Source organism: Arvicanthis niloticus, chromosome Y, assembly GCF_011762505.2.
Source record: "Arvicanthis niloticus isolate mArvNil1 chromosome Y, mArvNil1.pat.X, whole genome shotgun sequence".
Lineage (NCBI taxonomy): Eukaryota > Metazoa > Chordata > Mammalia > Rodentia > Muridae > Arvicanthis > Arvicanthis niloticus.
In genome coordinates this window covers 9,157,620-9,185,253 of record NC_133431.1, presented here as the reverse complement: position 1 = coordinate 9,185,253, position 27,634 = coordinate 9,157,620, and the positions used below count along the sequence as shown (strand labels likewise).

Sequence of the window (27,634 nt, the reverse complement as noted above, 5' to 3'; positions counted from 1 at the left end):
TATCCTGCAACATGAAGTCAAGCAGTCCTTGATTTTTCTAATTTACCTTGTCCAACAGCCTTTATTGGGACATTCTAGTACATAACCTTTCTCTATACAAAGATTCATTATCTCTATGATTTGAGCTATGTTTATCTATAGAACCTGTACTAATCCAACTCTGGTTTTTCTTCATATTGCCACAGATGGAGATGTTCTGGCTGACAGTAGTGCTCAACTGTGTTTCCCTTATGATTCTAGATTTTCTCCAGTGTTGATTGATCCTATCATCTGGTGAACCCGAGATATAGGTTCCCTGAGCCCAGTATGAAGCTTGATTTCTAAAACTCCACTTTATTATTAATGGTGTTAGCATTCTGTCTAAAGCTCTACCTCACAGTTACCTGGTGACAGCCAGGTATGTCCTCCCCACAGTTACCTCTCTTTAAAGAGAGATGGAATATGTTCTATGAGTGTGTGGGGAAGTGTGGAGGAAGGGGATGTCTCAGCAGGCTCGTACCTCCTGATGAGATATTTCTCTCCCCCACCCCAAGGGACCATGCCTCATGCTGAGACAGCTCTTCCCCAGAAGCAACCCACCAGAAGACAGTTTAGTATATAATATACTTTATTCAGGACATGGGGAGGAGTGTTAAGAGGGTAGTAGAGACAGAGAAAGGCAGAGAGATGCAGAGAGTAGAGAAGTAGAGGCTGGGCATGAGCATGTGCAGAGAGAGGGGGAAGGGAAGACCTCAAGTGGACAAGAGAAAGGATACCAAATGGGCAAGATATTAGAAGATAGAGTAAGAGAAAGCAGCCACTTTTATAGTGGGTCAGGCCTACCAGGCTGTTGCCAGGTAACCATGGGGAGAAGCATACCTTTCTGTTGCCAAGTAACTTGGGTGGAGTTTAGAAAATGCTAAGAAATAACTAGGACGGCTGGGCAGTAGTGGCACACACCTTTAATCCCAGCACTTGGGAGGCAGAGGCAGGAAAATTTCTGAGTTCAAGGCCAGCCTGGTCTACAGAGTGAGTTCCAGGACCCATAGGGCTACACAGAGAAACCCTGTCTCGAAAAACCAAAAAAAAAAAAAAAAAAAAAAAAAAAAAAAAGAAAGAAAGAAATAACCACGGTATCCTTCCACTTGTGGGTCAGATTGATACCTCCAATGCACCTTGAATACTGGGCTATGCAAGCTGTTCACCTTGATTACAGGAAGAAGAAGGCAAGTGCTGTGAGGAAAGCTTAGGTAAGGTCTGGAGTCAGGTCCTGGTAGGTGCAGGATCATTGCTGTCAGAGGGGAGGAGCAGGCAGCTGAACAGCCAGAGCTGGAATCCTGGGTTCTCCCCCAGTGCTGGGTGGGGTGAAATTCCTCTTTGAAGACAGAAACAAATGTTAATGGAGTGCAAACCCCTCCTGAGATCTGGAAAAGGTCTGACCCTGGTCTGGAAGCACACTTTAACCTTGAGGAGTGGTAAGACTCACTGGCCAATCAAGGCTTCCAGGCAGACCTGCCAATCAGACAAGGAGGCAGGTTCTTCCGGGTGCCATTTTGCAAGTTCTCTGTGCCTGTGCAGGCTTTAATGGTCATCTGTGCCCTGCTCTGAATTCTACTGTCAGGTGCAGTGTGGAGACCATAGGAGGCTCTGAAATAAAGTCATTGTGAGCACAGGGTCACTGCCCACAATGGGTAGGGTCAGGCGGCTGAGCAGTGGGAGCTGGGGTGCTGAGTCCTCTCTGGGGCTGCATGGGAAGTATCAGCCAGGTGTGACCACCTGTGAGGTCCCTGGTGATGCCCCTCACGTGTTAAATCAGGAGGTGACCTCTGAGTAACTTCACTGTTATGGCTGATTCTGAATCTGCCCAAAACATTTGGACCAGTTGCTTTCCTGTAGAAACACGGGTGATTTCTCTGACTCTGCAGTATATTTGTCCAAATCCTTTTGTCTTTTATAGAATACATTAAGAAGACTGGTATAGCTGGGCAGTGATGAAACATGCCTTTAATCCCAGCATTGTGGAGACACAGGCAGGCAGATTTCTGGGTTCGAGGCCAGCCTGGTCTACAGAGTGAGTTCCAGGACAGCCAGGGCTACACAGAGAAACCCTGTCTCAAAAACAAACAAACAGACAAACAAACAAAACCTGTTTTTAAGAAGACAGGCATAAATCTAAGAGATCTACTTTCATACATTACTTGTTTTTCTTTCATTTAGTTTTTGTTAATTTAATTTTTTGGTAATTTAGTTTTTGTTTTTGTTGTTTTAGTTTTTTTCGTTGCAGTTCTTTATGTTGCTTTATTTTTTATGTTTAGTGTTTGATTATTATGAGGTAAAAGGACTTTTTCCCCTCCAATCTCTTAGGTGTTTTGGATGCTTGTTGTACATTAACATGCATGTTCTTTGGTTTAGGAAAATTTGCATTATTATCTCATTGAAAATATTTTCTAGATCTTTGGGCTGATATTCTTCTTCCTCTATTTCAATCATCTGTAGTTTTCACCTCTCTCTGTCTCTCTTTTTTTTTTTTTTTTTGGTTTTTCGAGTCAGGGTTTCTCTGTGTAGCCTTGGCTGCCCTGGAACACACTCTGTAGACCAGGCTGGCCTTGAACTCAGAAATCTGCCTGCCTCTGCCTCCCAAGTGCTGGGATTAAAGGCGTGTGCCACCACTGCCCGGCTAGTTTTCCCTTCACATATGTTGAAGAATTCATAGTTGTTTAGGGTTAGGAAACTTTTAGAACCCACATATTTTTACCCAATGTATTCATTTTGTTTTATTCATCCTTAATATCTGAGACTCTCTCTTCCTTTCCCGTTCTGTGGGTGAACCTTGCCTCTGTAGTTGTCAGTGCACAGGCAATTTCAATGCTCTACTCTCAGGGACTTAGCAACTGCTTTAGTCAGTCTCTGCTTCCATCACCTGCTGCTGTTGTCAGGTGTGCTTTATATACAAGAACCACCAGCTACACAGCTCTCTCTGTTTGTTCCCTGTCTCAGTTCATGTCTTCTCTCTATTCTCTTTGTTTACTTTCAGGGTTCTCTCTCTGCTCCCTGTCTGTCTGTCTGTCTGTCTGTCTGTCTGTCTGTCTGCTGTCTCTCTGCAGGTCCTCTTTTGTGCCTCATTGCCTTCCCCAGATTCTCACTCATATCCCTGCTCCCAAACAACCTCTTTTTTACCATATCTGTTACATGTTTTAATTTCTCAGGACCTGCTGTGTTAGGATAGGTTGGCGCTTTTGATGACCTATTTTTTTCTGGCTGTTATTTATTATATTCCTATGCTGGTGTCTAGGCCTCCGAGTTTAAAGTGATTATTATCTCAGTACTGATTTCTGGATTTGTCTTGCTTGGGTGGGAGTTTTGTTCCTGGGTTGCTGTTTGATGTCTAGGTTTACAGAGAAAGTTGCCTGAGTGTTGCCTCCTTTACTGACATGTTTGGTGGGTATGCTCAAGAGGGAATGCTTGCAAATGTTGGTAGCAGGGAGAAGAGTTGGACAGGAAGAGATGATCTTAGCATCCACAGGCAGACATAGTCAGGACAGAGGTAAAGCTGCCTCTGGTGTTTAGTACAGTGCTAGGGGAAATTGTAATCATTGCATCTGGGATAACAAATAGTGTGGTAGATCTATAGAAACCTTACCTTGTGTCTTGGCAGGTAAAGCATGTGGTTGAACAGGAACTGTCTGCACAAGTGAGGGTGAGACACAGGGATGAGCCAAGAAAGGAAGGGCAGGTGGGAATTGTCTATCTTATCTATAAGAGGCATGCAGATGGGGAGAGGCAACTTCCACTGGTATTCTGTCTCAGAGTAAGTGCAACTGATATTAGGATCTGCAGTAACAGATAGTGAGGCAGGTCTTTGGACAAAGTACCTTTTCTACTGCCATGCATGGCTTGTGGTTGAACAGGAGCATCTTTCAATAATCAGGACCTCAGGCACAAAGATGAGTTTGTAATGCCCAATCAATTCTGTTTCTGAGAGTGCACAAAGTCCACTTGAGCAAACATCCTATGACAAGCCCTCCTTGTCAACAGCCAGTCAAGGTACAACTGCAGGGTTAAGCTACATATAGATAATTAATATACCTTACAGAGACAAAGTTAGTCTACCCATCATGGTTGTCATATGGTTTTACCCCCTTGATTGGTTCCTGCAGATTATGCCAGACATGTAGTTTTTAAAATATTAAGTTGCTGACCTGTATATTAATGTCTTAATCTTGCTGTAACTACAATAAATACCCAGCACCTCTAGACTCTCAGTTTTGATCTCATGTGAGGCTGACTGGTGAGAATCCTTATTACAGAGCTTATAATAAAGACCTCCATGTGATTGCATTGCAATAGGCTCCTTGTTGGTCATTGTGGTCTCTGTGGCTTGGACATAACATCTTGGTGCATTGACCCAAGACCCTCAGGACTCCCAACTAAAGGATTGAAAGGCCAGTTGTTAAGATCCAACATTGTTTTTGTGTCAGTGGCTTGTCTGCCAGGGCTACACAGAGAAACCCTGTCTCAAAACAAACAAACCAACAAAATACCAAACAAAGAAGACAGGTGTAGCTGGGCAGTGGTGGCTTTTAATCCCAGCACTCGGGAGGCAGAGGCAGGGGGATGATGGTGATGGAATAATGATCAATAATCTTGCTAATCAATAATCAATACTAATTGATGGCCAATAGTCAATACTAGTCAATAACCAAAAGTGATCAATAATCTTAATAATCAATAATTGATAATCAGCAGACACTGCTAATCAATAATCAATATTAATCAATAGCCAATAATGATCAATAATTGATGGCACATGCCTTTAATCCCAGCACTTGGGAGGTAGAGGCAGGCAGATTTCTGAGTTCAAGGCCAGCCTGGGCAACAGAGTGAGTTCAGGGACTGCCAGGGCTACTCAGAGATAGCAGCTGGAGACTACATTTCCCATAAGGACTCATGCCAAGATGGTGGTCAAATGACTAAATGCGCACGCACATCAAACTCAATCCAATATGGAGGCCAGCCTTTGAACTACATATCCCATGAGGCCACGATGAAAAAGAAAGATGGTGGCCTGTGGGAGACTACATTTCCCATGAAGGCGCTGGACCGTCGCACAGGCATGATGTATGGAAATCCTGACCAGAGCCCAGTGACTGCACCATGAGACAACCATTGCCACCATCACAGTCCGGGAAAATCACCTCTGTCCTGGTGGTATCCGTGGCCTCCTTCTGACGTCACAGACCCAGCGATGCAATCTGATTGCCCGCTGCAGGGCTGCTGCAGATTGGGGAGCCTCCAGGTACCATGACGGGCGGGTGGAATCAGAGGCTCCAGGTTGCCCATGAATCTGAGGCAGGGGCATGACTGGAGTTGCTTACAGGTACTGGCTGGCGGACCTATGGACACACCCCCAGACTTGTACAAAGGAGAACTGTATTGTGTTGGGCATTATTATTGAAAGACACCCAGGAGGGGAGACCCTCACTCTAGTCTCGGGATATCGCAATCACTCAGTAACTCACAAGACACAAGAGGCTTTATTTCAGGAATCAGCTGGGCCGAGGTCGAGACTCATAATGAGGAGTGTCTACTCTGAGGCCAGGGGGAGAAAGGTATTTAAAGGAAAAAAAAACACAAACCACGGGGTGAGGGGGAAACCAAGGAAGGGTATCATAAAAATAGTGGACAGTCCCAGCCCATTATTCAGTCAGTCATGTGGGAAACATCTTGTACATGTTTTTCTCAGGAATTGAATCTTGCTCAACCATCTACTTTGTGGTCAGCCAGTTCCCGGAATGACCCAGGTGACCTGTATTTTTAGTTCTGCTTTCTTTGTGGTCAGCCAGTTCCTGGAACCTGGAGCTAGTGAACCAGTTGGCCTACATTCTTGGCTCAGCTCTAGGGGGTCATAACAACTTTTCATACCCTTTAGAAATTTTCATATTTTTCAATTATCACCTGGTTATTGTTTTCATGTGGACACAAGGGTCACCAGTATGTGTGAAACTAACCATCGATGGACTGTGATTACTATTCTGGGCTTTCATTTTAAGACCTAAAATAAAATACTTAAGTATAGGCTCAGTGGTACACGCCTTAAATCCCTGGAGATGAGTGTTAAGCAGATCTCTGATTCAAGTCTTCCTGGTACAGAACAAGTTTTAGGTAATGAAAAGCTTAAGTATGGGCAAAGTGTTACACAGGTATTACCCAGCATTCAGGAGACAGAGCCATGCAGATCTGAGTTCAAGGTTGCTCTACAGAGCAAGTTCAAGCACAGTTAGGCAGTGCAGTTTTTGAAAAATAGAAAGCTGGTGATGATGTAATAGAAGGGGACATGTTCCAGCCTCAGCAGGCAGAGGAACTCAGCAGCTTTGTCCATGTGGCTCTGCTTTAGAGGGAAGAATAGAAGGGACAACTGACACAATTGATGCTGGTTAGCTATAGTTTAAAAAATTAGTGGGGATGAAGAAGAAACCAGCACCACTGAGGTGAAATCTTCTGGTGTTTTCTGAGAGGACAAAGAAGCTGTGTCCCAGAGATAGCCAAGGTTGTCCCTTGTTGTGCACCTGGAGTTGATCATGTGTGAGAATCACCCAGGTGGTATTGGTTTCAAAGGCATAAGTGAATCTGTGATGCAGAGCAGCTAAGGCTTGGCCCAGTGAAGGGAGTGAATGAGAGGAATGCAGTGAATCCTAGTCACAGGGGAAGAACCCAGCATATTGAAGATGTCAGTCCCATGGGATGAGCAGAGAGAACAGCAGAAGCAGTAAAGTGGAGTCAAGCAGAACCTAGAGTGCTATAGATGGAAGAGCTGGAGAAGTGACCCAATCTCTTTTGAGGAGCACAGATGATCATGTGTGGTTCCCAGATACTGGAACAAGAAGCTGTAATATTGAGGTTAACTTTGACACCCTAATATTTTGAAATTCCAGAGCTGTGGGGTACCTGCTCAGGAAAACAGTTCCAGACAGTACAGTAACAGATAGTGAGGCAGGTCTATGGATCAAGTACCTTTTCGATTGCCATGCATGGCTTGTGCTTGAAAAGGAGCATCTTTCAATAATCAGGACCTCAGGCACAAAGATGAGTTTGTATAGCCCAATTAATTCTGTTTCTGAGAGTGCACAAAGTCCACTTGAGCAAACATCCTATGACAAACCCCCCTTGTCAACAGCCAGTCAAGGTACAACTGCAGGGTTAAGCTACATATTGATAACTAATACACCCTACAAAGACAAAGTTAGCCTACCCATCATGGTTGTCAGATGATTTTAACCCCTTGGTTGGTTCCTGCAGATTATGCCAGTCATGCAGCTTTTAAAATATTAAGTTGCTGGCCTGCATGTTAATGTCCTAATCTTGCTGTAACTGCAATAAATACCCAGCACCCCTAGACTTGATCTCTCAGATTGGATCTCACGTGAGGCTGACTGGTGAGAATCCTTATTACAGAGCTCATAAAAAAGACCTCCATGTGTTTGTGATGCAATAGGCTCCTTGTTGGTTGTTGGGGTCTCTCTGACTTGGACATAGCATCTTAGTGCATTGACTGGAACCCCAAGACCCTCAGGACTCCCAGCTAAAGGATTAAAAGGCTGGTTGTTAAGATGAACCATTGTTTCTATGTTAGTTGCTTGTCTGCCAGAATTGTGTGTGTGCTTTGGTTTTCAGGTTTTTCTTGAGTCTTGTGGAGGGAGGTGACTAAATTGAACATGGAACCCTGCTACAGTGGATATGCTGGAGAGTCGCAGCCCCAAAGTGCTTCAAAGATATTTCAGAGCCTGGTATAGTAGATGGTGTTTCTCTGGTCTTAATTTCTGGGAAGGTTAGGGCAGACTGGGAGCCCTGCTACAGGGCTCAAAGCTGCCATCCTGTCTTCATTTTCTCCTCTGTCTAAGTGGAGGAATCTGCTAGGTAGCCTTTACCGCCCTCTTGTGGTTGTCTATTTTGTGTGTGGCACCTTGTTATTCTCTCACTGAGGAAATGAGACAGATTCCACCCTAATTGATTTAGTTACTAGCCCAACATTTTGGGTTAAATCCTTCTTAACAACGGGACCTAGACCCATTGACTAGTCCATGACAGAGAGCTCTTCCAGACAGCATCCTGGGCAAAATCAGGCTCTGCCTACCTTATTTTACAGGGTGGAAAGACAAAGATCTCATTTCCCACCTCTTGAACTACCCTCTGCCCAGTTCATATGTGACTCTGTAGTTTTGAACTTGGAGCTGTCATGAGATGGAAGGTTGGTCTTCATCGATTCTCACAAATTTAGCATATTTTCCTTAGACCAGAGATCGTGTCCTTTGTTGGTGGTCATTTGAGTTGTGTGGGACAATCTGCTTTTTTGTCCAGCTTCCAGCTGCTTTAGTCACATCTTTGGTAGCACTGGCCTGGGAACCCATTGTTAAAGACACCTCACGCCAGAGCAGCACAGTCTCTGAGGTCCCCATCCCTATGTATCCTTCCCTGCTCTGAGCCAGGTGCCGTCCCTATTTTGTCCTTGCTCAGCCACAACTCCAACTTTTTCATGGGGTAGCATGGCCTCTTGTATTGAAATTGTTAGCTCCTTGGTTTTGGGATGTTACAACTTTCTTATTTATTATTGTGTCTGTGTCATAGTAGTTTTCAGTTCTCAGCATTTCAGAGCTACAGTCATCTGAAGGAGCCTCAATTGAGGGTGTGTCCTCATCAGAATGGCTGGTTGCTGTGTATGTGAGAGATAGTGTTGATGGTTGATTAGGAAGGCTCTTCCACTGAGGGTGGCAATATCCCTAAGCAAGTGGTCATGGGCTGGATGAGAGAGCAGGCTGAGCATGAGACAGTGACCAAGCAAGAGAGCAAGCCAGGAGACAGTGTTTGTCCATGCTTTTTGCCTTCAGTTTCTAACCTAGCTCCCAAAATGATGGACTGTGATCTTACAGAACCATGCAGAACAACCATTTATTACCTGAGAGGCTTTTGCTTAGAGGATTCAATCACAGCAGCAGAGTAGCAAGTTAGAACAACAACATGGTATCAAAGGGTTATTTTGCTGCTCGACAGAATCTATGTTGTAGATTGCATTCTTGTGGACAGGACAAATTTTGGGTATAAAGGTTTTTGAATTTGTTGGTGTCTTTAACTCTCCACTGGGGGTCCTGCCTGACTGCAGCTGTGGCCTCTTCAGCATCCATATCTCACTGCTATGCATCTCAGCTAAGATCAACCCCATAGACTCCTTGTCACCCTCCAGTTCATGCTCTCTGGCACATCCTAAATGTACCCCCTCCATTCCCCAGGCAGCTGCAGATTTTGATTCATTTTCCCCCTCTGGCCCTCTCTTGTCTCTCACCACACCTTTTGCTGCTTCTACCCGATTCCTCTTTCTTATCTGCTCTCCCATCCAGTTCTCTCTCTTCCATCTGCCTCCTATGATTGCTTATTCCCCCTTCTGAGTGGGAGTAATTCAACCATTCTCATTTGGGCCTTCCTTCTTGTTTAGTTTCTTTGTATCTATGGAGTATAATGTGGGTTTCCTGTATTTTATGATTATTATTCACTTGTGAGTCCATACATGCAAGTGCTTTTAAATCTAGGTTACCTCACAGAGATGATAGTATTTAGCTGTATCCATTTGCCTACAAAATTCATGATGTCATTGTATTTAATAGCTTAATAGGTTTTCCTTTTGTAAATGAACCACATTTTCTATATTCATATTTTGGTTGAGCAGCATCTGTATTATTTCCACTTTCAAGTTATTATAAATAAAATGGCTCTGAATTAGTGGAGTCCCTACTCTAGGTCACCTGCCTTCACAGACTCTCTATCTTCTGTTTGTCCTTTGAGAGGATGTGGGCCCCTGGGTACCCATGATGGTGTATCAAGTCTGTATTGGGTTATGTGCATCCTCGCTACTGAGGCCAGAAATGTCAGCCCAGTTAAAGGAACAAATTGCAATGATAGACAGCAGCTTTGGGACAACTCCTGCTACAGTAGTTGTAGGACCATCATGAAGACTGACCTGCAATCTGCTACTTAAGGGCCAGGGTCCTTTGTCCAGCCTGTGTGTGTTATTGTTTGTGGCTCAGTCTCTGAATGTCCCCAAGGATCAAGGTTAGTTGTGTCTGCTGGTTTTCCTGTGGAGTTCCTATCCTCTTCAGGGCCCTCAATCTTCTCCCCCACCCTTCCATCAGAGTTACCAAGGTCTATGCAATGTTTGACTGTGGATCCACTACTGCTTCAGTCAGCTGCTGGGTGGAGCCTCTCAATAGACAATTATGCAATGCTCCTGTGTGGGAGCATCAAAGAGTATCCTTAATAATGTCATGGATTGGAGATTGTCCATGTATGTCTCCAATTGAATGAGTTTTCATTGGCCATTCCTTCAGTCTCTGCTGCAGATTTACCCCTGAATTTCTCTTAGCCAGGACAAATTTTGTTCTGTCTCCAGTGTTGTGGTTGAATCTGATCCTTCAGCTTTTTTCTCATGCTCCCATACATTCCCCATTTGGACTCTGTCCCTCAATCACATAAGATACTGTGCACACATTTGCTGTTCAATGCTATGCTATTTTGCAAACCTGGTGGTTTTATATTTTAACTTTATTCATTCTGTTTTTGCTTTTCTAGACCAAATTTCCCTGTGAAGCACTTCCTGTTCTAATTGTAGATATAGAAACCACATAAGCCACCTGACATATTTTTGTTAAGTAGGCACATGATTTTGTGCTGCTCTTATTCTACATCTTTCATTTTGAAATTCAGCAAAATATATAGATTATATTCTATTTCTCCAGATGGCTTCAGCTCACATCATTAATATTATCTGATTCTTCAGAGTCATTGAATTGCAGGTGTATGTTGTTCTGCCTAACTCTTGTGTTTCTTCTGAAATTTTGGATAAATAAGTGTGTTATGCGTGTATGCATGACTATGAATGTGTGCCTCCTCTTTACTGTTGTCAGAAGATGGCCTCAGAATTTATGATCACGAAGAAATGGACAGGTGTTGGTCCACATGTGTACGTCAGAAATTGACCACCATTATGTGGAAGACCAGCAAGAGCTTTCAACTCCTGAGCTATATCTCCTGAACTACATTCTTTATTTCTGATCAACACATACATTACTAATATTTTCACTTGTCTATTTTTAACTGTTTAAACATACATTCCCTTCTAGTAAAATATAATTAATTTTGCTGTTTAAACTGGTTCACTGCATGTTTTTCAAGATGAATACAGTACTGCAGTGAATGCATAATTCTTTGCAGTAACTTCATTAAAGAACTGTGAGTTCATTCTGTCATTTTTGTTTCCTGCTTTATTTTTGTAGCAGAGTGAGGTTCTTAACATGTAACTTTTGCTGTCCTGAAACTCATTGCATAGACCGTGCTGGCATCCAGCTCAATGATATCCACCTTCCTGTACCTCTGCAATTAAAGACATGAGCAAATACACACAGCTTGCCCATCACTTTTGTAGTTAGTAATTTTTCATCCAGCTTTTCAGATGTGTGCTAAGTACAGTTGATCTGTTTCCCTCTGCATATCCCTCTCAATTGCCATTTGTGTTGCAAGGCTATATCCTATTCTAAGGGTTCAGGAGTGACACAGGTGAACCCTGTGTCAAGGGTTCAAGTGTCAATATTTCAAGTTTCTTCTAAACTGACATAGTGATTATATGTGATTTGTGTGTCAGAAAATAAGTGGAGGAATCACCTGAGTTATTTAATTATATTGTCTAGGAAGCATAACCTTACTTTGTATTAATGTCAGTATCAGGCTTTGTGTTGTATACATGTGTGTGATATTTTAGGAAGCAGTGAGTTTCGATGATGTGCATGTGAACTTCACTGCAGAAGAGTGGAATTTGCTAAATCCTTCCCAGAAAAATCTCTACAAAGATGTGATGCTGGAGACCTACTGGAACCTCACTGCTATTGTTAAGACTGAATTTTTTTTTTTTTTTTTTTGCTTCTCAAAATAAGGGAAAAATGTTTCTGGGTTACTGATGATCATCTCTTATTTCAATGGAGAACAAGTAATATTGAGTTGAATAAATCAGGTTCATTGCTGTGAAAATTCAGAGTAACTTGAATTTTGCCTAATTCCAATACCATATCATTGATTTTCTTGTACCTTGGTTTTAGGCTATAATTTGGAAGTCCATCATACTGAAGAACATCATCAAACTTCTAGACATCATGAGAGGTATTTTTTGGGGGGAGGGTGTTTCAAGACAGGGTTTCTCTGTGTAGCCCTGGCTGTCCTGGGACTCACTCTGTAGACCAGCTGGCCTCGAACTCAGAAATCTGCCTGCCTCTGCCTCCCAAGTGCTGGGATTAAAGGTGTGTACCACCACTGCCCAGCCATGAAAGTTAATTTTAATGTTTAATCGAATACAAATATGCCTGTGAGGAAATTTTAATATCATCTGGATGCTCTAAAGGAAAGCAAGTGTGTAAAATATGAGTCATTTTATTGTAGCTATGATTATAATATTCTCCCAAAACTATGTACCTTCATGTCAGTTATCTGATTGGTGTTTGCAAGGCATTTCTGTAAGCAAGAAGAGAAGGAAACAATGCCTTAAGAGATTCCTTTAATTGATTTGTATCTCCATTAGAGCTATGTTGTGAAACTACCAATTTGTATAGTCTCATAATATTTAGATGTTGCACATTGAATAGTGATAAACATGTATCCATAACCTTCTAATAATCAAATAGTCCATGATAAAGTTGGTGACACTCGTATTCTTATAGTGAGATTTTTAATTGTATTGTTTTGTCAGTTTATGAAAATTGAGAATGTTGTTTTGGAGAAACATTAATCATGTCTATAATGAACAAAAAGTCAATGCATGTGAATTCAATGTGGAAACATTTCATTTGTTCTTCTTTTTTAATGGCGGTATCAATTGTCAGAATGGATGAAACCATGTGAGCATAGGGATACTAAAAAAACCAACCTCTGTCTATATCACAACAATGAGAAGATATGTAGTATTCTGCCTTTGGTAGACTTTCTGAATATGATAGGTGTTTACAATTAATTGGTTTTCTGACTTTACCCAAATTCACACTTCAGAAAATCTTTATGGGTACTAGAAGTTTGCAGTTCTTCTGTTCATCCTGTTTCACAGTGCTGTTGTGGTGTGATGCATACTACAGGGAAAACTAAGAATGCAATCAGAGTTTTAATGCTCTTAGTTGTTACATTTTATTCTGACCTGTGAATGCATCATGTAGAAATCTCATATTGAAAAAGGATGTTATAAATGTGAGCCATGTAGCAAATACTCTTACCATCACAGGTATTTTCAAGTACAACCGTGAACATCAAAGTGATAAAAGCATAAGATCTGAGTGTTCTTTATTATGAGACCAACTGTAAAATTGATTCATAATGATAAAATGATTGATCAGGCTAATAAATGTGGTAAAGCTTTCACATGTGCCCATTACTGTTGCAGGCATGAAAGAAGTCATACTGAAGAGAAACCTTATGAACGTAACCAATGTGGTAAAGCCTTTTTATATCACAGTAGTCTCCAAAGTCATAAAAGAACACATACTGGAGAGAAACCTTATGAATGCAATCAATGTGGTAAAGCCTTTTCACATCACAGTCATCTCCAAAGACATAAAAGAACACATACTGGATAGAAACCTTATGAATGTTCTCAATGTGGCAAAGCCTTTACAAGTTCCAGTTATCTCCCATATAATAGAAAACCCATATACCAGAGAGAATTCTTAGATATGTAATCAATGTGGAAAAAATCATTTATAATTGAAAATTCTCCAAAGACATAAATGTTCACATACTGGAGAGAAACTGTGTGAATGTAATTAATATGGTAAAAGCCTTTTCAGAAAACTTTTTTCTCCAAAACCATAAAACAACCCATATTGGAAAGAAACCTATGAATGTAATCATTGTGGTGAAAGTGTTAAAAATTTTCAAAAACTTCTAGCATGCTGAGAGGAACCAAGAGTATAGGTCAGCTCATTCGTGAACTCTGTGTTTCAGAAATTTGGCTGACCACAAGATGGTTGAGTATGAATAGGCTGTTGAGAATAGCCTATACAGAATATTCTCCCTGACTGTTACTTAGACCCTGTCACAAACTGAATAATGGGCTGGGACTTTCCAATAACCACCCTTGACTCCCCCTGCATTATGGTTTTTTCCATGTGGTTTTGCCTTTAAATTCCCTGTGCCTCCAAAGCTCAGGGTCAAACCCCATAGACCCTGCATGGGTTCTGGGTCTTGACCTCAGCATGCTGGTCAAACTATACCTCTTGCTGATTACATCGACTTCTGTGTCTTGTGAGTTATTGGTTGACCATGAATTCCTGAGGCTTGGGTGGGGGGAGTTCCTCCCTTTTGTGAGGACTTTATAGTGGTGAAAGTCTTTCCATAAAGATTTTTTCCGAAACATAAAAGAACAGGTATTGGACAGAACTATGAATGTAATCTTTGAGCTAAAGCCTTTGCATGTCCCACTAATCTCAAAAACATAAAAGATCCCACATTGGAAGAAACCTCATGAATGTGATCAAGGTGGTGAAAGACTTTTCACAACTTTAGCATCTCCATTATTATAAAAGAACAGGTACAGGAGAGAAACCTCATGAATATAATCAGTGTTGTAAAGCATTTGCAAGTCACAGTCATCTGCAGTGACAGGAGAGATCACATACCAGAGAGAAACCTGCTTGAATATTCACAATGTGGTAAAGCCTTTGCCTGTCATAGTTCTTTACACACACACAAAGAAATCACACTGTAGAGAAGCCTCATTAATGTAATCACTGTGGAAAAACTGACAATTCACTTTTATCTGCGACTATATAATGGAACACATTCAAGAGAGTGACTCAGTGTCATCAAGGTGCTAAGCCCTTGCATGTCACAGGCATCACCTGATACATATTGTAGAGAAACTGCATGAATGCCATGAATGAGGTAAAGTCTTTGCATGACAATGTACTCTCCAAATACTTCAAGTGACACACTTTTTAGAGAAACCTTATGAATGTAACAAACATGGAGAAGCCTGTGCCTATCACTATAGTCTCCAAAGACATAAAAGACCACAAATTGGACAGAAATCTTGTGAATGTACTCAAGTTGGAAAGTCCTTTACATGCCACAGTATTCGCTGAATACAAAAATCAACACATACTAGAGAAAAACCTTCTGAGAGTAATCAATGTGGTAAAGTGCCTGCATGACCTAACGGTATTTAAATGCATGAAAGAATTTGTAGTAAGAATAAAGTTTGGTGATTTGAATAGGCTTGTTCCTAAGAAGTGATAATGTTAGTATATTTGGCCTTGTGGGAGTAGATGTTACTGTTTTGAAGGAAGTGAACTCCTAGGGTGTTGTTTTTTGGAGCTCTGGCCAGTAAAATACAGTCTCCTACCACCTGGCTGGAAGACAGTTTCTTCCTGACTGCCCTCTCATGAAAATGCAGAACCCTCAGCTCCTTCTCCAGCATCATGGCTGCCTGCATGCTGACATTCTTCCTGCTATGTTGGTCATGAACTAAACATTTGAAAGTGTAAGACAGACCCAATTAACTATTTGCCTTTAAAACAGTTGCCTTGGTCACAGTGTCTCTTCATAGCAGTGGAAATTCTATCTGATACTGAAGTTGGTACCCCAGGCTTACGTATTCTTATTGGTGAACCTGACCATGCTTTTGTTGGAAGCAATGTGTATTTTTAGACTTTGGATTTGTGCATGCATTAAGTGGAACTTCATTGGCCATGCTAGTAGAACACATATGTACTAAGAGTGGTTTGAACTTTGTATATAGTTTTTATAAATTTTCATGAAGAATGTTGCTGCCTTTTGCTCTCATCTGAAGGTAAAGAGGTTAATTTTGTTAATTGCATTGACAAAGGACGTTTCAGGAAAGCCAAGCCTAGCCTTTGGCCTGTATTGACTCCCATGGTGACTGTTTTGATCATGCTTAGTAATCTTAGAAAGGAAAAATATGAAATGTTAGCTTCAAAGGGAAAATCTCACCAGGAAGTTGAATGATGCTAAATCCTATGATCAAAGACACACATTGGTATTAAAGAAATGGTGGTATTATGGCAAGATTCCATCCACCTGAACATATGGATGTGAAGTTATATGGATGAGAACTGTATAATGTTAGGCATTATTATTAACTCATTATTGTATTTATGTGGACATAAAAGATACAAGTATGTGTCAAATTGACAATTGAAGGATTGTGATTACTATACTGGGTTTTCAATTTAAAATCTAAAAGGATATAGGATATACTTAGGTCCAGGCATGGTGGTACACACCTTAAATCCCAGAAGATGAACATCAAGCAGATTTCTGATTCAAGTTTTTCTGGTACAGAACAAGTTTTAGGTAATAAAAAGCTTAGGTATGGGCAAAGTGTTACACAGGTATTACTCAACATTCAGAAGACAGAGCCATGCAGATCTCTGACTTCAAGGTTCATCTACAGAGCAAGTTCAAGGATAGCCAAACTTAGGCAGTGAAGTTGTTGAAAAATAGAAAGTTGGTGATGAAGTAATAGAAGGGGCCATGTTTGGGCCCCAGGAGGCAGAGGAATTCAGGAACTTTGTCCATGTGTCTCTGCTTTTAGAAGAAAGAATAGAAGAGATGACTGAGACAATTGATGCTGGTTGGCTGTAGTTAGAAAATTAGTGGTGATGAAGAAGAAATCAGCATCACTGAGGTGACATCTTCTGCTAAGTGTTTTCTGAGAGGAGAAAGAAGTTGTATTCCAGAGGTAGCCAAGGTTGTCCCTTGAAGTGCAGCTTGACTCTGTCCTGTGTAAGACTCACCCAGGTGGAGGAATACTTTGAGGAGTAGTCTCATGAACTCCTCTTTGGAAGTCTGGTAGAATTCTACCCTAAAATTCATGGCCCTGTGCTCCTTTTGGTGGCATACTTGTAATGACTTCTATTTTTATAGGTGTTTAGGCAGTTTAAGTTGTTTATCTTAATTTGATTTAACTTTGCTAAGAGAAAGGTATTCAGGAAATTTTCCATTATTTTTAGAAATTCTAGTTCAATGGAGTTGAGGCCTTTTTAAAACTATGTCATCACCATTCTTTAGATTTCTTCATTGTCTATTATTTTGTCCCCATTTTCATTTTAGATTTTATTAATTTGTATATTGTCCATCTTTTAATAAGGGTTTGACTATCTTATCTAATAAAAGGCTCAAAGGAGCAACTCCATGTTTCATTAATTCTTTGCATTCTTCTCTTTCTATTTTGTTGATTTTAGCCCCCAAGTTGATAATTTACTGATGTCTAATCCTTTTTTTTCATTGCTTACTTGTTTCTGTTCTAGAATTTAAAGCATGCTGTTAAATTGCCACTATGAGAGCTCTCCAAATTTTTCATGTAGGCATTTTGTGCTATGGAACGTTCATCTTATAACCAATTTCATGTTTTTTGTATTCTGTAAAATTGTGCATGTTTCATATTCATTTGCATTGAATTCTATCAAGTTTCTAATGTCTTCCTCTATGTTTGTCTTAAGCTATTTTTCATTCGTAGTGAGGTGTTCAGCTTCCATGAGTTTGTAAGCTTTGTGTTCTTTCAGGTTTTGTTGATATCCAGCTGTAATCCATGGTAGTCTGATAACATACATGGTGTTATTTAAATTTTCTTGTATGTATTGTGGTTGGCAGTGTGTCTGAATATGTGTTCTGTTTATAAGTAAGTTTCATGAGGTGCTGAGCAGAAGGCATATTCTCCTATATTTCAGTAGAATGTTCTCTAAGTATCAGCTGGACTCATGTTCATGTTGTCAGTTAGCTGGAATATTTTTCTGGTTTTGTGTTGTTGTTTGGTGTTTTTGTTTTGTTTTTGGTCTGGAGAATTTGTCCACTGGTGAGAACGGGGTATTGAAATCTTGGGATATAAATGAATGAGTGTTATTATGTGATTTTAGCTTTAAGGCACTTTATTTTACAAAGGTTGGTGACCATGTGTTTAAGGCATAGATGTTAAAACTTGAAATGTCATTTTTGTTGATTTTTTTTCCTTTAAGAAATTTGTAGTGTTTTTCTCCAATTCTCTTGATTAATTTTGTTTAAAATTTATTTTGCTATATTTTAAAATGACTACACCAGCTTGCTCCTTTGGTCCATCCACTTGGAGTATCTTTTTACATCCATATAACTTGAATTAATGCTTATTCTTGATGTTGAGCTATATTTCTTCTATGCAATTGAAGTTAGATATTTATTAGCATCTATTCTGTTAGCCTTTGTCTTTTTATTGTTGAACTGTGGTCTTTGATACCGAGAGAGTCACTGAAGAGTGATTGTTAATTCCTTGTATTTTGTTGTTGTTTTTGCTGCTGCTGGTGGTGGTGCTGGTGTTGGGGTATTTGTGTGCTTTCCTTTCTTTTGCAGATAATACAAGGTTATTTACTACCTGTGTTTTCATGTGTATTGTTAACTTCCTTTGGTTGGATTCTTTGTATATAACTTTGTGTAAGTTTGTATGTGTAGATAGATAGTATGTAAATTTGACTTTAGCATGGACTATCTGATTTTCTCCATTAATAGCAGTTAAGCTGTTTTGGGGTTGGTTGTTTTTCTTCAGTTTTCCGAGACAGGGTTTCTCTGTGTAGCCCTGGCTGTCCTGGAACTCACACTGTAGACCAGGCTGGCCTCAAACTCAGAAATCCACCTGCCTCTGCCTGCCAAGTGCTGGGATAAAAGGTGTGCACCACCACTGCCTGGCCAGCTTTTTTCTACATATAACAATCTGGGCATCTGTAGTTTCTGCAACATATATGTCCAAGACCTTCTTATGTTTACAGACTCCAGTGAGAGGTCATCTGCAGTTTTAATAGATCTTCATTTATATGTTTCTTGGCTTTTGATCTTTGCAGCTTTTAGTATTCTTTTTTTGTACTGGATGTTCTGATTATTATAAAAGAGACTTCATTTTAGGGTCCATTCTGTTTGGTGTTTTGATGATTCTTTTACTTTGATAGATACCTCCCTCCTTATGTTTGGAAATTTTTCTTCTAAGATTTTGTCATCAATATTTTCTGAGAATTTCATCTAATATTCTTCCTCTAGTTTTAGTATCCTTATGTTTTATCCTTTCATAATGTCCTAGATTTTCTAGATATTTTATGTAAGGAAGGTTTAGATTTAATATTTTCTTTGTATGATATTTCCATCCCTTCTATTGTACATTCAATGCTTGAGATTTGTCTTCCATGTCTGTATTCTGTTTGTGAATTTTGCTTCCATAGTTTCTATTTGCATTACTAATGTTTCCATCATTCCCTCAGTTTGTACTTTTGTTATTGTTTCCATTTCCACTTTTATGTATTAAACAGTTTTGTTTCCTTCTACTCTTGGTTTGTTTTTCTTGGCTTTACTTATAAGCTTTGTTGGTTTCCTCCACTTTTTTGTTTGTGTTTTCCTGGCTGTCTTTGAGGTATTTATTGATTTCCTCCAATTGTTTGTGCTTTCCTCAATTTCTTTAAGTGAGTTCATCATTTCCACTTCAAGGACCTCTATTATCTTCACACAGTTGGTTTCAAAGCCTTTTTCTTGTACTTCAGCTATGTTGGAATATTCAAGACCTTCTTTGGCAATATAAGTGGGCTCACACTCATTAACCAGAGGGTGATCAATGTTACTCCTTATTTCATAATCAAGTACCAACATCATGGAATGGAATATGGCTATAAATTCTGGAAGTGAAAAGGTCTATTTTAGGTCAGTGTACTTGATGTACAATAGTTTGTGTCCACACAATGAAATTTATGGTGGGACCCTCCATAGGCTCCATGATAGATTCTGTGAAGTATTCAGCTTACATTTAACCCGATGTTTTATTAACACCATGGTTGGTTTTTTTCACCTTAAATTGGACAGGGAGGCAAATGAAGCACTTTTTAAATAAGTTACTTTGTTGAGATGATGGTTTTAATAACATTGCTTCCAATCACTAACTACACTAACTACAGTTCCTGTAGTTAAGAGTACATACTATTTCAGAAGACCCACATTAGACAGCTTATGATAGCTTGAAACAGTAACTCCAGGGAATCTGACACCTCCGTCTTCCATGGGTATCTGGGCTCCTTGGCTCACACCTTTAATTCCAGCACTTGGGAAGCACAGGTAGGCAGATCTCTGTAAGTTTGAAGCCAACCTGATCTACAAGTCAAATGTTGAGGACAGCCAGGGCCATGCAGAGAAATCCTGTCTTGAAACAAAACAAAACAAAGTAATAAAAATAAAACCAGAGCCAAACCAAGCCAAAAAGAAAATAAAAAATAAAACTGGGTGCTGTGTGTGCCGCTATGCCTGACTGTTGGCATCTGTAGTTCCCAACAGTTGAATCAGTGTTCCCCTCCATGTAATACTAAGTTTTTCATTTTGTACGTATTTTAAATTATACATGAACATCAGGTGCCAGAAGTGACAGACCCTCTGGAGTTGGAATTACAAGTGGATTTGAGCCTCCTGATTGTGGGTGCTGGGTAACAAATTCTGGTCCTTCAGAAAATCATCTCTCCAACCTCTAATTTTTGCTTTTCTTTAGATTGCTTCAGAGTCCCCTCCCCCCCCCGTACCCCTAGTGGTTTTCCTAATTTTCCCCTTCTTCTTTCCCATGTCTTCTTCTCTGTACCGACCCAAGCCTCTGTACCAACATTCAAGTCCTTCAGTTTTCTTTTTCACATGTATGAGGAGGTATATTTGTGTGTAGTGTGTGAGGGTGCACAGGCACAGGCAGAAGCAGCAGGTGTTCTCTATCTGTTTTCCTCCTTTGAGACAGGCTCTCTCCCTGAACTTGGAGTATGCCTCGCTTTTGTCTAGGCGGGATGCCAGCAGTCCTGCAGGGGTCACAGGTGTTTGTGGGATAGTGCCTGCCTTGTGCTGAGTGCTGCAGTCTCTGATCTTTGCAACAATAATACAAAGAAAAAGAGGTCATTGCTTTCAGAAGGATTGAGGAACAACAGTGGCAGAAAAAAACCAAAACCCTCTTGCTGTCACTGTTCTGGGAAAGAGGGATACTGCAGGGTGCATTAGGGCCTTGCTGGCAGCAGGGGGCAGCTCTGACACCTGAACACTGGCAGCTTAGCAGATGCCTTTTTATTGTTTCACAAAAGGAGCTTTAGCAAGTCGGTCTAAATACTAAAACCTCTTATCTAAGGAATCATTATCTAAGGAGTTCTTGGCCTGATGAGACTTCCTAGTTTGCCTGGTATGTCTCTGGACTCAACTAGGCAAAGGCTCTGAGACTCCTTAGGAACAATCCATAAAACCTCAGATAACAATCACTGACTACTTCAAAGTCTGGGTGCTATCATGCCATAATTCATTTATGCTCTGCTAAAATTCTGCTACATTTGGTCCTCTTGTTTTACAGCAAGCTCTTTTAAATGCAGAACCATCATTATAGACATCCCTCTTTCTTTCCTTCTTTCTTTCTTTTTTTTCTGTTTTGGTTTTTCAAGACAGGGTTTCTCTGTGTAGCCCTGGCAGTCCTGGAACTCACTTGTTAGACCAGGCTGGCCTAGAAATCCACCTGCCTCTGCCTCCCAAGTGCTTCGATTAAAGTCATGCACCACCACTGCCAGGCCAGACATCCCTCTTTCAAAGATACTTATTTTAATGTCAGGAATATCCTTCTTACAAGCCTCCTGGGAGGAGTTAACATAGTCCTCAATTGCTGAAGAATGAGACTGGAGACAGTACCATCTTTGCAGGACTGGATTATACCCTTCAGGGACGGATTTGTGGACATGTTCCAGCTCTCTTGCTCTTGAACTTTGGATTTTTCTTTTTTTTTCCTCCTCTGTACCTAGTACCTGGCCTACATCACATACAGTGACTGACTGACTGACTCCCTCCCCGACACCTATATCTTTTTCTTTTTTTTAAACCATCAAGTAATTCAGTATTTACTGGAGTGACACACAAATCAATTAACAATTAAAACACAATACAATAACAACATTCATATTTATGAGATTAAAGCACAATACAGTAGCAATATTCACATTATGACAAAGATACACACAAATTAGTATTTATGGGTCCATACAGAGCTCTCTTGTTGAGCATGACAATCCTGAGTTGTGTTTCTTGATAGTTCTCTTTATGTTTATTCTGCCTCTGGTTTTTGAAATACTGCATGTCTCCAATCACAGCACTGGGGCATTAGAGGATGAGGGCCTTGAGTTGTAGATCACCCTGGGCTACATAAAAGATGCCCGTGTCCAGACAAAGTAAAAAGGAAAACAGAAAGACCTAAACCTAGTATGATGCCTCATGTCTGTAATCCCAGCATGTGGGAGGGTTAGGCAGACAGATGACCATAAATTCAAGGACTGTCTAGGTAAAGAGTGAGACCCAGCCTCAGCTACAGCCTAATGCCAAAAACCAAAGTCTTCCAATCATAATACAGTGTCATAGTCAGACCGTGGTGCCACACTCCTTTAATCCCAGCACTGGAGAGGCAGAGGCAGGTGTATCTCTGCCTGGTCTAGAGAAAGGATTTCCAGGGCTACATAGAGAAACCCTGTCTTGAAAAACATACTGACTGTCACATTCCTGTCCTAGCGGCTAAGTAGGAACTGAACTGAGATAATCACTTGTGCCTGTGAGGAGACGAGCTGCACAGCTCATTCTCTTCACACATGAAGAACTGGACCTCTACAGTGGGTAGTGAGGGTAGGTCAGTGGGTAGTGCATTTAGCCTGACTATGTGAGGATCGAAGTTGGAATCCTCAGAACCCAGTTTGCTTCCACTATCACGAATAGATACTGTCAGTGCTCCTACCATGAGAGGTGTACTAGGGAGAAAAGAATCCCTGGAGGCTTGCAGACTGGCTTGTAGCCACCTGGTGCCTAAAGGACAAATAGGGTTCACCTGAATGGAGGGCTGGAAATGAAAAGGGCAGGGGGCGAGAGAAGAATGAAGCCAAGACAAGAAGGTTCTGATCAAGGCTCAAAGTTTAATAATAAGCACTGTGTTTATAAAGGGAAAAACTGCAACATCCATCCTCTGATTCAGCTTGAGTATGTTGTAGACCAAGGTCAGCACGGCAGCCAAAACAGCTAAGTCTCTATGGAAACCTGTAACTACAGGCAAGGCAGATGTCTCTGTCCAGGTTATTAAGACCTGTCTTGACAAATGTTCAAGGTCTGCTTGGCCTGCTCAAGGCTGATAAGTTTACACTGGCTAGCTGACTGCGGTTGGTAGCAAGACAAGAACCAGTTTCAAACAAGGTAGATTGTGAGGAAGGGCTACACCAAAGTGGGACATGTGCTTGTACACTCTTAGTTTCTGTTTGGAAGAGATGTCAGGCCCAAAGCAATTTATATAAAAAAAAAGTCCAATTAGAGCATGCAGTTTCAGAGTCATGACCATAATGGAGGGGAGTAGGATGCCAGGCATGCATGACCATGGGGACAGTAGCTGGGAGTTTATATTTACAAAGAGGGAGCTTACTGGGAATGGCTACCCACCACAAGTGACACAATATCTCCGACAAGGCCATACTTCTTAATCTTTCCCACTCACTAGGAACCAAGAATTGAAATGTGAGCCTATGGGGGCCATTCTGATTCAACCTGAGCCTATGGGGGTCTAAATTTAATTTAATCTGATTTAAACTACCACACACAAAAAGCCAAAACCAAAATTTAAATACACCCACTTTAGTAAAGTAAGTAAATATATTTGCAATTAATTGATTTGTGCACATGCACATAGAAAGATAATTGGGGTCTCAAAATACATGGTGGTTTGCCAGAGTGGTGCATGCCTTTAATTGCAGTACTCAGAGGCAGAGGCATGTAGATTTCTGTGAGTTCAAGGTCAACTTGGTCTACATAGTGAGTTCCAAGACAGTCATGGCTCCTTATTGAGACCTGTCTGAAAAACAAACAAAAAATACAATGTGGTCATTATTATCTGAAGAGGTCAAGGAAGGCTTACAGAGAAGTAGCATCTTAAATAGTATTGTTTTATTGACTTGCTTAATTATCATTGCAGAATGAATGTACATTTACTTTTAAAATTTTTACATTTATTTATTATGTGTGTATGTTGTTAAACAGAGGGCAACTTGTGGGAATTGGTTCTTACCTTCTACCATGTGTGTTGTGTTTTATAAAAAAGAAAGAGAAGCCAGGGATATGGTTGGTAGAGGTGCAGTGTGTTGCTCAGGCATCCTTCCCTCTGAGATACCAGCCACACAATAGGTATAGTATGGAATAGAGTTTATTATTAGGTCATGGGGAGGGGAAGTTGGGGGGGAGGAGAAAGGAGAGAGAGGGAGAGGGAGAGGGAGAGGGAGAGGGAGAGGGAGAGGGAGAGGGAGAGGGAGAGGGAGGCGGGGAGGGGAATGGGGAGAGAAGGGACAGAGGGAAGAGGGTAAGAGAGTAAGAGAGAGAGAGGAGGGGCAAGTAACCCCTTTTATAGGGAGTCTGGCATTCCTGGCTGTTGCCAGGTAACTGGGGTGGAGCCTAGAAGAAATGCTAGCAAAGTGTTTTCTGGGAATCAAACTCAGGTTTTCAGTATTGGTAGAAAGTGCCACCCATAGGCCCCGATTTATTAAGGAAAAGGGAGAAAAATTCCCAAGAGTGAGAAGGACTCCAAGGGAGGAATGCAGCCCTTTAATTATCTCTTAAGAGGATCTATGTGTGTATATGTATGCACATGTATGTGTGTAAGTATCCATGGAAGTCAGAAAGGGATATCGGATCCTTTATAGTTTAGGTAAAGGCATTTGTGACCTGCCTGTTCTAGGTGCTAGGATCCAGCCCTCTGATAGAAAGCAAATACTCTACCTGCTGAACCAGCTCTTCCGATCTTTATTTTGGGAGATGATTCTCTTTTTACCCAGTTGATATGGAACTTAGCGTGTAGCCTAGTCTGGCCTCACACTTGTGGTTAACCCCTGTTTTCAGCCTCCTTAGTGTCAGGATTATAGCATGACCCAACATGTCTAGCAAGGTAAATCTTAGAACATGTTAGAGAAATATTCAGACTCCTGTGCTGTTGGAGCATCTACTCAAAGACCAAGGTATAGGATGCGTAGTGAAGGGGCAGAGATGTCTCAGAAGGTGGAAAGTAAGTGGGGTATGATGGTACAACCTTTAATCCAACAGTTGGGAGCCAGAGGTAGAGGGATCTCTGTGAGTTCAAGGCCAGCCTGCTCTACAAAGGGAGGTTTAGTCCTGCCAGAGTGAGACCCTATCCCAAAAGCAAAGAAAACAAAAGGGGGGATGAAGAATGGAGAAGTCTTAAATATTGAAGGGCCATGACCAGAGAGACCAGAGTTTGTTTGGGAGCCATCTTCAGGTGTACAATATATGGGAAGAAGCAAAGGTATGGTGGATATTTTCTCCACATACTGTCAACACGTGCACACAAAGCAGAGGAAGGTATTGCCATCTCTTTTCATAGGAGTTTGAGTGGGTCTTGATATGGATGTGCTCATGTTAATAACACACATTCATTCAGGACTAATTTCACTCAGAGCTTTCCTCACTTCCCATAAGTCAGACACTGCTCTTTGTACCAGAGAGAAAAGAGACCCAACTTTTTTTTTTCCATCTCTTGTTAAACAGATGTCAGGCAATGAAGCATCTATAAGAAAAGGAAATAACGCTTCTCCTACTGGTAAAATGCTAAAATGGGATGAGAGATTAAAATAGTGATCATCAAGTACATATCCAGTAATTGAGCCAGTAATTAACAATGTGGCCAGTTCGCTTTGTCTATTTTCACTTTTCTCTAAACACAGATTTGATTTTTGATCATTTTAGACTGGATTTCATGTAGGTGTGGCTGGCTTCAAAATCTTAAAACCGGCTTCAAATTGCTGACCCCTTGCCTTTATCTCCCAAGTGCTAGTATTACAGCAGTGAGCCATCATGCCCTTTACCCACAGAATTTATTAAATAGTGCACGTAGTCCTTGAATTGCCATTTTCCCGATGCTGTTTTTCATTTCTCACGCAAGGCCTCGGGCTTGAGCCAGATCCAAACCGGCACGCGCCTGGGAACTCGAGTGCGGCTCTGCGGCACTTCCCGCTTCGGGCAGCGTGGGGGCTGAGGGCAGGCGCTGATGCAGGGAGGAAGTGCATTCCGGGGAATGGGGGCGGGTGGCGTGTGGCCGTCAGTGACGACACGTGACCCATCGCAGGCGGAGGTGGGACGAGGCAGGAGAGCACTGTGAGCCCATTGGCTGCTCGGCGACCGTATGCTAATCACGGTGGCAGTGCAGGGAAACTGTATTGACTCCAAATGTCCGGTGGACTGGGTATGGAGAGGCCAGAGCGCGTGTCCCCGCGTGGCAGACGTGTTGTGCGATGGGGGCGCCGACAGGGATCGCGTGGGGCATCTTGGCGGAAGTCGCCATGTGTAAGATGTGAGGGCGCTTGGTGCAGTTGGGCGATGGCGGGAGTCTGTGGGTAAGACTATGCTTTCAGGGATCATTCCTATAGTTTGTTAGTATAGAAGTTTCTCTGACTGTGTAGAGCACTTGAAACCATGTTGACAATACATACCATCCCCTCTTGAGCATGAAGCCAGTTCTAGGTGTTGCTTCACTGCAACAGCCTCCAGCCATTGATGATCGTTCTTCTCTCCTTTGGCAGAGTGAGAGGGAGGGAGTGCAGTCTGAGTGGATCTCTGGTGAAAAAGATAGTTGGTGTATGTTCTTTAGTCTTATTTGGAAAGGTGTCTCTATGTGGTAAAGGCTGACCATCTGTCTGTGATTGTGACCTGTCAAATGGGCAGTTCTTTTCTTGTAAATTTGGACACATCCAAACTGGCTGTACCAAAGTGAAGTGCTGCTGTAGGCCTTGGAAACTGACCTTAGCGTATCCATTATTGCATAGCTTATCGACTATAAGTGAAGTTAATCATTGCTGCTTCGGTGAGTCAGTCAGGGCGTCTTGCCCACAAAACCACAGTACAGCCCAGTTGTTTTCTCTGAATCCTTCACTGGGCAGAGGTTGGTAGAGGAAAGCTGTGAGCTTTCCTTGAGGTGTGGAAGGAGGGAAGGCATGAGGAGTGATGTTGCATTTAGCTACCAAAACAAGCAAACAACCCAAAACATTTGTTTAGTTTGACAGAGGTGTTTCTGTGCCACTGGTGAATTAGAGATCAATAGATGGGACAGATCTATTGATACAGATCAGACCAGTGCGCCCTTCTGGGTTTGAGTGTGTTCCCATGTAGGAGACAAAACCAGTTCTGGAAGTGTCTGAGCTTCTTCCATGTATAACTTCAATTTTAAGCATAATGATGATCTTGTGGTAGCTGTTAAATAGCACCTGTGACATCTGCACCAGGCTCTCCTATAACATAAAGCTGAGAAGACAAACGATGGTGGTCATGCCAGGGAAGTAGGGATAAATGCCTAACAGAAGCAGCTTCATCCCAGTGCTGATGCTGGACATACCGACAGCAGTAACAAAGATGTACATACAGCACATTCTTTTCAAAGACTAAATCTAAAACACAAAGTAAACGCTGACGCTCAAGGTCAGCACAGTTTGGAGCTAGCCAGGAATTGCAGAGAAATGCATTTTCACAGAAATCGTTTTTTTTTTGTATACTATATCACTTTGACAACTATGTGTTATTTGTGGAGATA

The 27,634-nt window shown here is 41.4% G+C and overlaps 1 protein-coding gene and 1 non-coding gene across 2 annotated transcripts in view; both read left to right on the top strand.

Moving 5' to 3' along the window:
* The window catches only part of LOC143437290 (uncharacterized), a 362,341-nt gene that overhangs the window by 156,008 nt on the left and 178,699 nt on the right, over positions 1 to 27,634 (top strand). The window lies entirely within an intron of this gene.
* LOC143437414 (small nucleolar RNA U3) lies at positions 26,447 to 26,661 on the top strand. Its single transcript, XR_013106904.1, has one exon. It is a non-coding gene; the product is annotated as a small nucleolar RNA U3 (small nucleolar RNA).